Source organism: Aotus nancymaae, unplaced genomic scaffold, assembly GCF_030222135.1.
Source record: "Aotus nancymaae isolate 86718 unplaced genomic scaffold, 86718_ANA_hifiasm-v0.15.2.pri h1tg000025l, whole genome shotgun sequence".
Classification (NCBI taxonomy): domain Eukaryota; kingdom Metazoa; phylum Chordata; class Mammalia; order Primates; family Aotidae; genus Aotus; species Aotus nancymaae.
Window position 1 is genome coordinate 10,388,763 of NW_026988438.1, and position 13,421 is coordinate 10,402,183.

Consider the following 13,421-nt stretch of genomic DNA (forward strand, 5'->3'; position numbering starts at 1 on the left):
TATTAGAAGTATTTTGGTCTTCATCTCAAAGTTTTGGTGATTCTAAATATTACCAATATTAGAAGTATTTTGGTCTTTAACTAGAGTCTAGCTTAAACTAGAATTAAGTTTATATCCATTAGCCCATGACAACCTTCTTTCTTTTTTTTTTTTTTTTTTTTTTTGAGACGGAGTTTCGCTCTTGTTACCCAGGCTGGAGTGCAATGGCGCGATCTCGGCTCACTGCAACCTCCGTCTCCTGGGTTCAGGCAATTCTCCTGCCTCAGCCTCCTGAGTAGCTGGGATTACAGGCACGCGCCACCATGCCCAGCTAATTTTTTGTATTTTTAGTAGAGACGGGGTTTCACCATGTTGACCAGGATGGTCTCGATCTCATGACCTCGTGATCCACCCGCCTCGGCCTCCCAAAGTGCTGGGATTACAGGCGTGAGCCACCGTGCCCGGCCACCTTATTTCTTTATACTTTGTTTCACTTAAAGTTACAGTTTCCCAAGAACCTACTGACAACTTTAAGTAAGGTCTTAATGTATTTCTAGCTTTTCTGCTGCCTTCTAAGTGAAGTTCAGATTTGAAATTATGATTTCATATCCAACATAGTAGCATTGACAAAATTCAATTATATTGTACAATAATTCTTGGGCAATAAAAATTGAGTTACAGTTATGGATACATAAATGGGATAGGGCTAAGAATGAGAGTCTAGGAATCTCTATTTGCTTTCTTTTGCCATTATAATAAATAGCCACAAACTTAGTGACTTAAACCAATATAAGTGTATGATCTACAAAGTTCAAACAGGACCCAGGTAAGCTAAAATCATGCTGTCAGTCGAGCTGCATTCTGTCTGGAGGCTTTAGGGAACTAATAGCCATATCACTCCAAACCTCTGTTTTCATCATCACCTCTTCTGTGACTCTTCTGCTTCCTTCTTTCCTTCTTTGTGATTCCTTTTTAATCAGAAAGACCACTGTGATTACATTGATCCCACCCAGATAATCCATATCAATATCACCATTTCAAGATCCTTAAATTAATTTCATTTACAAAGTCTCTTTTGTCACCTTGATTAATTTTCTTGGGTTACCATAAGAAAGTACCATACCCTGAGTGGCTTAAACAATAAGACATTTATTCTTTCACAGTTTTGGAGGCTAGAAGTCTGAAATCATGTTTTCTGGCAAGTACAGTTCTGGAGGCTCTGAGGGCAAATCTCCCTTCCATGCTTCTCTTTCAGCTTCTGGTGTATCCTCTCAATCTCTGATGCTCCTTGGCTTATAGATTCTGACATACAGTAGATACTCCAATCTCTGCTTCAATTCTCACATGGCATCTCCCCGCTTTGTGCATGTAACTTCACATGACCATCTTCCCTCTGAATGCCTCTGTGTTTGTTTTCTCTTGTTATCAGGACATGAGCCACTGGATCAGGACCCACACTAATCCAGTATGACCCATATTAACTAATTGCATAAAGAGATGCAAAATATCTACAGCTCATTTCACTTAGAAATGAAAAGAATCCACTCTAGATGGAATAATCCATCTAGAGTGGAAATAACTACAGAAAAAAAAACAACATCACATAATTATATTATAGCAAGTGCTGTTGAGTTAATCAAGACACACAGTCATTGCTACTATATTTGTTTGTCCTTAGGCTTTTCATACAGCTTAGAGGATAGTAAAGTAGTTATTAATTTTATCAAATTACCCAAAGTGTATAATAAATGCCTTAAGTTTTCCTCTTGCCCTCTGCATTTTGCCTGCAGATGATATATTACTTTGTTATACTGGAAATGCCAAAGACATATTTGAAAATTTCTAAAGAAGTTATTCTGAATAGGGAAATAAAATATGACTATTTGCAATAGAATCAGCAAATGCATTTCTCTCTCTCTCTCTCTCTATATATATAGAGATACATATAAATATGTATAGATATATCTATGTATATATTAATATAGATATAGAGCTACAGATATAGATATATGTATATATATGTCTATATAAATCCATAGATTTATCTATAGCTCTATATCTATAGACCTATATCTATAGACGATATATATATATAGATATCAAGAGATATCTATATATATCAGAAGATATCTATATAGATCTATAAATATCTATATATATATAGACTACATATATATAGAAAGAGATATCAGGAGAGATACATATATATCAGGAGATATCTATATAGATCTATAGATCTCTATATATCTATATAGATAGCTATAGATATATATATCTAGATATATCTATCTATATCTCTCACTAGATATATAGATAGATATATCTACTGATATTATATATATCTAAACTTATCTATAGATATATATCAAAATCTATAGATACATATACATATCTATAGATATATCTAAATATATAATACATCTATATATAAATATATAATACATCTATATATATCTATATATATCTATATCTATAGCTCTATATCTATACAACTATATATGTGTATATATACACACACATATATACACATATAGACTATATATATACATATATCTATAGGTCTATATGTATATAGACATATATATATCTAGACTCTATATATATATCCTGATTTTCTATATATATGTTTAGATAGATCTATATGTGTATATATATATAGAGAGAGATCTATATGTATATAGACTATACCTATAGTCTATATATAGAGAGAGAAAGATTACAGCAGATATATATATATACATATATATATATATCTCAGGAGAAAAGCATAGATATGGATCTGATACATACACCCACACCCACACCCACACCCACACACACACACACACACACACACACATTTAATAACAGGCCTTCCAAATAATTTCTTAGGCTTTTGCATTTGGTTTTAATAAAAAATTATTAAAAATAATTTTTTTAGAGATTAGAATCCATGTATATAAAACTGATATTCTTGGGATATTTTAACGATTATTGTATTTCTGATATGTCAGAATTTAAAAAGTCGAGCAGAGGAGTTAGTTCCTATGTAGCATCACAACATTGTCCTAGGAATATAGCCAAAGGTGAAGGAAGGCATGAGGTTCAGTCCCTTTCATCTCCCTATTACTATTGAAATAAAAGGGGAAGTTTGACCTGTTTCTAAGTCCAGAGACTTTTTTAATGGCAAATACTATAGTTTTTCTATATTTCCTATTATTTTATTTCTATTGTCTCAACAAAGTCTTTAAATATATATATGTATACATATTCAATAGCACATACTGGTTTTCAATACATGGTTATACTGAAATAGGGATTAAGTAAACAATCAGAAATAGAATTTGTTATCTGTGTCAAAAAAAGTGAGAAATGACAGTCATTTTCTTGGAAAAATATGGTTTTGCCTTTTTCTCTGTTCTTTTAGAAAAGGGTTGCATGAAAGGTTAATACTATTTTTTAATCTTGACCAAGGAAAGAGAAACACAGACAAATGAAGCTAATTTAGAAGATGAGGACAAAAGCATAGATATGGATCTGAATATACGTGTTCATGTGTGTGTATGTCAGTAATCGTCATTTAGGTCACATTTATCCAATTTTACTTAAACTTGAAAAATGTAATGAATTAATACAGTGTTTCTCTAGGTTCCTATTTCTGTTAAACCAATCCTCTTTCCCACAATTAGTAAATATTGGTTTGAAAAATTAGAATTGCCTTTTAATTGGTAGATCTAGAAGTGTTTTAATGTATTTAAAAAAAGAATGAAACTTTTACTCACACCTAATTATAAACACAGGAGCAGAATTCAAGGAGTAAAGTAACTTCCCCCTAAATATTCGGGTCTTCTCCCGGAAAAGACAAGTAAAGAATGGAATGTAATTTCTAAAATGGATCCTTTACAAAGTCACATTGTGCTGCTTAATGACGCGTAGTTCCTGATGAGCATTCCAAATTACAAGGTAGTTGTTTAAATAGAATTTAAACCAAGGACTTCATTGATATGCTTCCTAAAACAAGGGGCTCTTTTCATTACAAAAATCTATGCTGCTTTCTTTCCTGGCAGCATGTGTGAGGGCTCCCATCAGAAAGTTCTCATAGGCAGCCAAGTGTAGGAAACACACAGAGGCCCTTTGCTTTGCATAGTTGCCTAACACTCCACACACTACATATCCATAAACCTTCCAAAGGCCAGGAATCAATGAATGTGTTCCTATCAGATTTTAAATAGTCAAGGGAATGAACAACATGGAATGCATGTTACTTTATTTTCCCTTTTTATTATACTATAGCCATATGACACAAGATATTGGCTCACTTGGTCTCTGTTCACTATACTCCAGGGGGAGGAGAGGAAAGATAATTAACAAAGGTACTGTTCATTACCAATTATACCTTCCACCTTAATCAGATTTGATTTTTCTCTCCCACCACAAAAATACTGACGAGTTGTATGCATATATATGTGCACATGTTGGAATTATCTATACAACCTCCTTTTGTCCACTCAGAGATCATCCATCATTTGAATCTTTACAATTTCTGTAGATTGACAGCCCAATAATTATCTGGTCCAGGTGTTTTTACTTAACATTGGTGCTACTGATATGCCAGTAGTTTCTGAAATCGTCTAATATTTCAATATTAATAATACAGACACCCTGTGTACCATTTTCCCTGTTTTCTCCAGTGATAATATCTTGCAAAAATATAGCAGAATATCAAAATCAGAATACTAATATTGATAAAATCTACCTATTTTGAGATTTTCCTGGTTTTACTTGTGTGTGTATATATGTGTATTTAGCTCTATACAGTGTTACTGTATGTGTAGATTTGCATATTGACCACCACAGTCAAGATACAGAATAGTTCTATTAAGATGAAAGTCCTTTATTTGGCTTGTTGATAACTACACTCACCCTTCTACAGCCCACTCCGATATCGATAATTCATGGTTGTGATATTTAGTTTCACAATTACCTTTTATTTATTACCAGAACTACTGATTTTATTGTTACTGATATACTTCATTTTTAAATAAATCTAATGTAAATTAGCATAAAATGTGTTCAGATTTAGAAAACATGTAAATACAGGGTTATGGGGACTTTAGAAAAGTATGAAAAATCAACAACATTTAGGAAATATTTCAATTGTTGATAATATGGGGATAGTGAATAAAATAGGCTGAGGAAATTACTTAAATCAGAACATATGTTGTACATTCAGGGATTAGAACAATGGTTCTCAAACTTCAGTGTGTTTAAGCACCCACTAAAATCACCTGGAATTGTTAAACACTGATTACTAGGCACCATTCCTAGAGTTTCTGACACAGTAGGTCTGAAGTTGGGTCTCAGAATTTTCATTTCCAAAAAATTTCCAGATGGTGTTAAGCTGCTAGTCAAATTTTGGGAACCAATGGTGTAGGATTCTGTTGGGTAGGGCTCTTGTTAAATACTGGGACTGGGAAGTAGAAGCTTAAAGGAGGGAAGATGACTGTCTGAGAAATCTTTATGTTAACAGGCAGTTTGAAACAATTGTAGGTTTCAGAGGCAAAGACACGTGACTAAGGCAGACTTTAGAAGGAATAATGTAGTGATCAGTGAGCTAAACAATTCGAGAACAAAATATGTGAAATAGATTCAGATGCAGAGCAAGATGGCAGAATAGAAGGCTTTACCAATCATCCCCTTATCCACGAGGATACCAATTCAACTACCTATGCAGAAAAAAAAAAACCTTCATAAGAACCAAAAATTAAATTAGGTGAGCACTCATAGTACCTGATTTTTAACTTCATATTGCTGAAAGAGACACTAAAGAGATAGGAATAACCGTCCTGAATCACCCAGATAGGAATAACCGTCCTGAATCACTGTTGTCAACTCTCTTCCAATCACTGGTAGCAGCCTCCTGGCACTGAGATTATCCCTGGGCACTAGGAAAGGGAGAGCACAGCAACTGTGAGGCATTAAACTCGGTGCTGTTCTGTTGGAGCAGATAGAAAAACCACACCAAACTCAGGTGACAGCTGCCCACGGAGGGAGCGTTTAAACCAGCTATAACCAGAGGGGAATTGCAGACACCAGCAGCAGTTCGAACTTGAGTTGCTGCAAACCTTCCACTGAGACCTACAGTGCTGTGACTCCAAGTAAACATGAAAGGCAGTCTAAGCCATAAAGACTTCAACTTGGAAGTGAGGCCAAGAGGCAGTGGAATGGGGTGGTATGCAACATACTGAGACACCAGCTGGGGAAGCCAAGAAGGTGCTGGCAAAACCCTACTCCTAACCCCAGGCTGCACAGCTCAAAGATCCAAAAGAGACTCCTTCCTTCAACTTGAGAATAGGAGAGGGAAGAGTGGCTTGAGAGGACCAGTTTAGTCAAAGCAGGATGGGGCACCAGTCAAAGTTGTGAGGCCCCTGTTCTAAGTGCTATCTCTCAGATGACATTTCTAGACACACTGTGAGCCAGGAGAGGACCCACTGCCTTGAAGGAAAGGTACTAGTCCTGGCAACATTCATTGCCTTCTAACTGAAGAGCCCTTGAGCCCTGAATAACCAGCAGTGATACCAAGGTACTACATAAAATGTCCTGGGTGAACCTCCGAGATTTGCTGGCTTTAGATGAGACTCAGCTCATTACCAACTGTGATGGCTATGGGCAAAACTCATTCTGCTTGAGAAAAGCAGAGAGAAAAGGAAAGAGGACTGTGCCTTGCACCTAAGGTCAGACCATGGCCCCAGAGTTATGGAGCACCAAGTGGGCCCTTGAGGTACCTCATTCCAAAATTTGACTCTTGGATGGCATTTCTGGGCCTTCCCTGGGCCAGAGGGGAACCCAAAGCCCTTGAAGCGTGAGCCCTAGGGTAGGTAGCATTCACTACAACCTGACTGAAGACACCTTGAGCCTTAAGGAAACATCAGCAGTAGCCTGGCAGTAGTCCGTGTGGCCTGGGTTGGTGGTGGCTACAGAATGAGACTCTTCTGCCTTTGTAAAGGGGAGGGGTGAGAGGGATGGACTCTGTCCTGTGATTTGAGACCCAGTTAGCTGCAGTACAATAGAATACCATGCAGACTTCTAAGGTTTTTTACCTAGTCCCTGACTCCTAGACAGCATCTCTCAACCCACCCAGGACTTGGGGGACCTTACGACCCTGAAAGGAAGAACACAGACCTGAATGACTTTGCCACCAGCTGATTGTAGAGTCCCAGCATCTTGACCATACATACACAGTAGCCAGGGAGTGATTAGAGCAGGCTTTGGGTGAGACCCAGTACTGTTCTGGTTTCAGGTTTGACCTAGCATGTCACTGTGGTGGTGACCACAGGGGTGCTTGTGTCACTCCAACCCCAGCTTTAGAAGGCTCAGAATAAAGGGAGAGAGACACTGTTTGCTTGGGAGAAAGTAAGGAAAAACAACAAGAGTCTCTGCCTGGTAATCCAGATAATTTTCCCAGATCTTGTTCAAGACCATCTACAAGTCTTCAAGAACCACAGTGTCACTGGCCTTCGGGTGCCCACTTAAGCAATACACCTCAGATCACAACACCCAAATCCTTTCAAATATCTGAAAAACCTTCCCAACAGGAACAGAAAGAAATAATCCCAGACAGTGAAGACTGCAATAAATACCTAATTCTTCAATGCCCAGACACTGAAGAACATTTACCAGCATCAATACCAACCAGGAAAACATGACTTCACCAAAGAAACTAAATAAGGCACTACTGACCAATCCTGGAGAAGCAGAAATATGTGACCCTGCAAACAAAGAATTCAAAATAGACATGTTGAGGAAACTCAAAGAAATTTAAATAACACAGAGAAGGAATTCAGAATTTTATCAGATAATTTAACAAAGAGATTGAAGTAATTAAAAAGAATCAAGCAGAAATTCTGTAGCTGAAAAATGCAATTGGTATACTGAAGAATACACTGGAATCAGCACAATGAATCAAACAGAAGAAACAATTAGTGAACTTGAAGACACGCTATTTGAAATTGAATAGAAGAGATGAAAAATGAATTTTAAAAAATGAAGCACATCTACAAGACCTAAAAAATAGCCTCAAAAGGGCAAGTTATTGGCCTTCAGTGCAGGTAGAAACAGAGGGTTGGACAGTTTGTTCAAAGGAATAAAAATATAGAACTTTCCAAATCTAGAGAAAGATATCAATATACAAGTACAAGAAGGTTATAGAATACCAAGCAGATTTAACAAAGAAGATTACCTCAAGGCATTTAACAGTCAAACTCCCAAAGGTCAAAAATGAGGAAAGAATCTGAAAAGCAGCAGGAAAAAAATAATAACATACAATGGAGAACCAATACATCTAGCAGCAGAGTTTTCAGTGGAAACTCAAAGGCCAGAAGAGAATGACATGCCATATTTAAAGAACTGACAGAAACAAAAAATTTTTACCCTAGATCAGCATATATAGCAAAAACATTCTTCAGACATGGTGGACATATAAAGACTTTCCCTGACAAACAGAAGCTGAAGGACTTCATCAAAACCAGTTCTGTCCTATAAGAAATGCTAAAGGGAGTACTTCCGTCAGAATGAAAAAAAACATTAATGGCAATAAGTAATCACCTGAAGCTACAAAACTCACTGGTAGGAGGCAGAGGTTGCAGTGAGCCGAGATCGCGCCATTGCACTGCAGCCTGGGTAACAAGAGCGAAACTCCGTCTCGAAAGAAAAAAAAAAAACTCACTGGTAATAGTAAGTACACATAATATTATAACAGTAATCACAGTTAGTGATTTGTGAGTTCATCATTTCTATCAGATGATGAATCAATTAAAAATAAGTTGTAGATATTATTTTTGATAGGTTTATCATTTCTACTAAGTGACGTATAACTCATTCTTTCTTCAAAACTCATCTTCTGGGCTGTGGGTTTAAGAAAGGAAGGCTGTTGCTGCCAGCACTATGCCTTTGACTGTTCTCTGGGTGAGTCCCAGTTGAACAGAATGATGAGAAAGTATATTCAAACTATGAATCTGACAAAAGATTAATAACTAAAATATATGAGGAGCTCAAACAAGTCTATAGGAATAAATCTAATAATCTGATCAAAAGATGTGCAAAAGATTTGAACAGACATTTCCCAAAAGAGGACATACAAATGGCTAACAGGCATATGAAAAGGTGCTCAGCATTTTTAATTATCAGGGAAATGCAAAACTACAATGAGGTATCATCTCACCCCAGTGTAAATGGCTTCTATCAAAAAAAAAAAAAAGGCAATAATAAATGCTGGCAAGGATGTGGAAAAAAGGGAACCCTGGTAAACTGTTGGTGGAAATGTAAATTAGTACAACCACTATGGAGGACAGCTTGGAGATTCCTAAAAAAACTAAAAATAGCACTACCATATGATTCAGCAATCCCCACTGCTGAGTATATCAGTATATCAATCAGTATATCAAAAAGATACCTGCATCCCTATGTTTGTTGAAACACTGTTTACAGTAGCTAAGATTTGGAAGCAACATAAGTGTTCATTGACAGATGAACAGATAAAGAAAATGTGGTCCATATATGCATTGGAGTACTATTCAGCCATAAAAAAAATAAGGTCCTGTCATTTGCAACAACATGAATGGAACTGGAGATCATTATGTCAAGTGAAATAAGCCAGGCATGGAAGGACAAACATCACGTGTTCTCCCTTATTTGTTAGACCTTAAAGTCAAAACAATTGAACTGATAGACATAGAGAGTAGAAGGATAGTTACCAGAGGCTGAGAAGGGTAGCGGAGGGCTGCAAGGGAGGTAGATTTAGTTAATGGGTACAAAAAAAACAGAAGAGATGAGTAAGACATACTATTTAATAGCATAACAGGGTGACTATAGTCAATAATAACTTAATTACACATTACAAAATAAACATCGTAATTGGCTTGTTTTTAACTCAAAGGACAAATGCTTAAGAGGATAGATACTCCATTTTCCATGGGTTGCTTATTTCACATTGCATGCTTGTATCAAAATATTTCACGTACCCCATAAATATATACACCTGCCATGTACCAACAATCAATTTTAAAAATTAAAAATATTGAAATAATATAGGATGAGTTAGACAATTAAATATACTGGCAAAGTATTCAGGTGAAAAGCAAGGAGAACTCCAGAAACTTAATTAAAGGAGCGACACTACAGTGCCTAAGCAGAAGGTGTTTGTGTGGGCTGCAGATTCACACTAACCAACTTCTTTTTTTTCCTTCATAGCCTCTCTATACCTTCCCAAGTTCTGTTTCACCATTTCCTAAAGAATCTTTTTAGAAGAAAACACATCTAAACACATCTTAACCTTCTTAAGTTATAATCTTAGCCTGTTTCTTATACCTTGTTGATAATGATTGCTGAAGTTCCTAGGGAGTGTGAGAACCATGGTTTATAGTTGTGGTTTGAATTATAAATAAATCAGACTTAATTAACATTTGAGGGTCTTACTTTAAGCTTTCAAATCCTAAACTCTATACTAGTCACTTTGTTTTCTTCCTTTTCTCTCTTTGTCATTATAAGCTCTGTTCTTTGTTTCTTTTGTTTTTGTTTGTTTGCTTTCTTTGTAATAGATTTAATGTACAACCAAATAAAATTATGCATAATTGAAACAGGCTGTCTAAATGGTAAAGTAATACTGGATATTGCAATTCTACTCATGTATTTTGGTAGTGATTATTTTACTTCAGTGTTCATAATAAGCAACAAAAATTCTGAATTGTGCTATTTTCTATATATATGCTATTTCTTTTTAATAAATATAAGCAATTCAAATAAATTTCTTATTATCAAGAGTAAATCAGTAAATATCCTAATAATTTTAAGTATCAATATAATTCTTTTGCTTTTGAAGTTTTTGTTTTCTTGTTTTAATTGATACATAGTTGTATATATTTTGGAGGGCATTTGTGATATATATGTATTTGGAGGGCATTTGTTTTATATATATGTAGTGATCAAATCAGGGTAATTTGGGATTTCCATCACCTCATTTATCTTTCCTTTGTGTTGAAAACATTCTAATTTTCTTCTAGATGTTTTAAATTACATGATTATTAATTATAGTCAACCTCCTGAACCTACCGTACTACTGAACAGTAGAACTTACTCTTTGTATCTAACTGTAGTTTTGTACCCATTAACCAACTTCTCTATATTCCTTCTCCCCACCACACTTCCCAGACTCTGGCAACTGTCATTCTACTCTCTACTTTATGAGATACACACTTTTTTAGCCCCGACATATGACTGAACATATGCAATATTTGTCTTTTCGTGCCTGGCTTATTTCTCTTAACAAAATGAATTCCTTTTCTATCCATGTTGTTACAAATTATAGTATGTTAGTTCTTATTTTATCTGCTTTTTGTTTTTCTGCTGAGGTTGTCAAGTAGACAGGTTGTTTCATCAAAGACAATTGTAGTTGTAAGGAAAAACTAAACTGCAGAGAATGAAAGTTGGAGATGACACTATTTTGGATTATGTGGTAGAAAGATTTTTAAGGGATTCTAAAATACTATGTTTTAAAGAAGTGATAACATACATTGCTTTCCCTTTAAATTCAAAGTGAAGAGCAAGCATTTGATCTTCTCACTAAACCCTATACATTTTATTGTGTCCAGGATTTCTGAGAGATCCAAAATACTGACTGGAATTCTTATTTGTGTATCTGAATCAGTCACTGACTTTATATTTATGGAGAACAACCACAATTTCCCCTTCTGAGCAAAAGTGATAAAAGAAATTAAAATTTATTAAAACGCTATGTCAGAGACAATAGAAAATAAATATAAATTAGATATCACTCAGCAAGAGCTATACCACAACTGCAGAAAACAAGGGGTACCTCATTATAGAAACTGCACTGTCTGCCCAAAATTGTAAGGGCTCTTTCTAAGCTTTCTGTTAAATTCAAAGAAATATCAAATTGGAAGATATTTCAGAAAAGCTGTATGTTATTTGCTTATATAAGTTGCAGAAACATCCCTTAGAAGGAGAAAACTCAATTGTTCATTGCTGTCTCAATGAAAGAAAAGACTATCTTTTTTATTTTAATTAATTAATTTATTTATGTTTAATTCAGTCTCCATAGAAACTGTCAAAAATTGCCAGTGCTGACTATATTTCAAGTCGTCATGGCGGGGTATTGGGAAAAGTTTTCAATTAGCAATAATCGCACCTCAGATAAACCTCATAGGCTACGATACTGCCACTGCACAAAGCTTTTTTTTTTTTTTTTTTTTTTTTTTTTGATACACAGTCTAACTCTTTCCTAGGCTTGAGTGCAGTGGTGCGATCTAAGCTCACTGTATCACTGCAACCTCCACCTCTAGTCTTCATGTGATTCTCTTGCCTCAGCCTCCCAAGTAGCTGAGATTACAGGTGTGCACCACCATGCAGGGCTAATTTTTGTACTTTTAGTACAGACGGCGTTTCTCCATTTTGACCAGGCTGGTCTTAAACTCCTGACCTCAGGTGATCCACCTGCCCCTCAAAGTGCTGGGATTACAGATGTCAGCCATTGTGCCCGGCTTAGAAAAGACTATCTTAAAGGCTAGCACCATCATGCATAGATTAATGGAAGTCAAAGAAACAATATCGTATTTGGAAGTTGGCAAATCTCACAAGTCCGATGGCAAATATAGATTATCTTAATCTAATAATCTCAAATTTTGATTTTAGGCTTGCAATAAAAGTGAGCTTTGGTAAAACCATGGAAAAGAAGGGGCCAGCAAACTAAATTCCAATGTTAACTTTGTGTTCAAGTTTCATAATAGAAATTAGTACTGCTTAATTACGTGGGAGACTGAAAGAACAAGAGGGAGTAGTTTTAGTGCCTGCTGTACATATAAGATATCAAAATACGTGTGAACAATTACTTTTAATGATAATCATCACAATTAATTCTGGATTATCAAACAGCAAGTCCAAAAGCTTACAATCTTTCTGGGCTCTATCGGTAAAATTAGATGACATTTATAAAACTATGATTCATTTTTATAATACCAACTTCATCACCAGTGGGTCCTGCATGGCTTACACACATTATTATTCAGTATGTGAGTTTTGTGAAAAAGATCCTTTCCACTTGTAAACTTTGTACATTAGAAGCTGCATTTCTCTTCTTTTGTGCCCGAATCATTTGAAGAGCCTGGCCTCATTTTTTTCTCTCTATCTCTACTAGAATATATCAATGTACGAATGAATGTCAGATCATGCATTATGGCCAAAAGCTGTCCTGCATGTTCTGATTATGAACCAAACAAAATATTTTCACAGAGGATAAAAACAAACTTCTTTTTTGGTTTTCCTTGTTTTTTGGATAAATTGGGGGTGGGGGAATTGGGGAGGGATAACATTAAGAGAAATACCTAATGTAGATGACGGGGATGAATGCAGCAAACCACCATCGCATGTGTATACCTACGTAACAATCCTAC

General features: G+C 35.6%; 1 non-coding gene across 1 annotated transcript; it reads right to left on the reverse strand.

The window, feature by feature from the left end:
* Positions 1–12,064: 12,064 nt before the first annotated feature.
* LOC135276552 (U4 spliceosomal RNA) lies at positions 12,065–12,205 on the reverse strand. Its single transcript, XR_010344113.1, has one exon. It is a non-coding gene; the product is annotated as a U4 spliceosomal RNA (small nuclear RNA).
* Between the last annotated feature and the right edge of the window lie 1,216 nt (positions 12,206–13,421).